This window comes from Dendroctonus ponderosae, unplaced genomic scaffold, assembly GCF_020466585.1.
Source record: "Dendroctonus ponderosae isolate FM_Combo_2020 unplaced genomic scaffold, Dpon_F_20191213v2 Dpon_F_20191213_1, whole genome shotgun sequence".
Taxonomy (NCBI): domain Eukaryota; kingdom Metazoa; phylum Arthropoda; class Insecta; order Coleoptera; family Curculionidae; genus Dendroctonus; species Dendroctonus ponderosae.
Window position 1 is genome coordinate 43,298,118 of NW_026017110.1, and position 1,789 is coordinate 43,299,906.

Genomic DNA, 1,789 nt, shown 5'->3' on the forward strand with positions numbered 1-1,789 from the left:
AAAAAAAAAAAAAAAAAACGTAAATTAATAAGATGTAATTAAAAGGGGTTTTTTTAGTTGGTGAGAATCCAACACTACCCAGGGTTCGGAACACTGGGTGTCTTCGCCAAGATTTTTATTCCTCCAGCCGCCGGGCAAACCAAAAAAAAAAAAAAACCCACCCTGAAAACGGTAGACCTGGCAAGCCTGTTGACACGACATTGATAATATAAGAGCGCGTTCGGAAATAGAATTCGGTGTGAGTCTGTGCGCGAGAAATAGAAGATAGAAATAATAAATGTGTTTTATATGTTTTTTGTTTTTCTGAGAGTTATATTTTTCTGGTAATTGATAAGATTTCTGCCGCTTTTGGCTCACGATATTAAAATGATACTCGCATTGTAGTTTATCTGATTCCTAGCACTTTATTTGAAATAATAAAAAAATGCCGTTTTTGAACCTGAATTACATTGTTGACATTGACAAAAAATGTTACAAACAAGTTAGAAACGGAGTAAATTTTCCGTCTTCGAATGAGTTAAAAGTTCGATTTGTTCTATTCAGTTTTTTGGAGTGATAACTTTTTATGGGAGGGTGAACCGATTTTTCTCGGTCACGGCGAGACGTAACGGCGGCTCCCACTCCGGCTTCTTCGCGCCTGAGGGTTGGGACGCACATATGCACTTTGAATTCGACATTTTTCTCTTAGTGCGGGTGCATCTGTAGATCTGATAAACTTTTCAAATACATATTGCGTTATTAAACTGACTTAGTAATTTTGATATATCAATTATTGAGTGTGATATTATTATGTTCGGTGCAGTTTATTTTATATCGCTGATAACAATAAATCAACAAATTAACAAGGGAGCAGCTGCAGATACTGCAAATACTAAGTAAGGGTGCTTATGTACTATATGCATGTTCGAGTTTCGCGTTCTCTTTAATTTCCAATTAAAGTACACACACAATTATACATACTAAAGCAGTTTAAGTGCAAGAAAATGCGAGTCGTCCATAAATTTGCAGAAACATGTATTACAAACTTTCGAAAATCATGTTCAAACGACCGGGTATTTATCATTGCAAATAAGATTGCCCGTTGCTGTGTACCGATGATTCGACACACAAAATTGTGTTTAAGATCCACTACAATAAAGTTTTTGAAAAACTGTTGGACCTATTTTAAATCGCCTAATTGATTGCGGACGCAAACTCGTAACAAGAAAAGATTAAATTAAATTAAATCGTATCGATAGAATCCCGGTACCGAATCCCTATGTCGTCTACTCTACTCTCCGACTGTAGTACAGATGCTGCCCTGATGATATCCATTTGCATTGTATTGCACGATTCAAAGTTCCGATCTCGTAAAATATTACTACCTACTTGTTGAGTGATTTTCATCGGAGACAATTGTTAAACTAGATGTTGAGCGGAAAATTTTTAAAGAAGCCAGGGTCAATTTATGAAAAACGCTCAAGATTAAGTGCAAATAAAGTGACAACTATTATTAATAACTTTTAATGCAATAATATGTTCTATTATTTGTTATTTTATTTTGTAACAGCAAATAATCAATATTTGGATATCTATTTTGTATTATTTCATATTTAACATAAAATGGTAAACATCATTACTGTTTTGTAGTAATATGCAGGGTGATTCAAAATTGGCGTCATTCCTCTCGAGGTGTTGTCTGGCGCTGTTATACGAGTACAGAAAAAATAGTAAAAGAAATTAATTGTTATTAAAAACTGAGAAATTTCCAAAAAACTATATCAGAAATACGGCAGCAATGTTTTTCAAG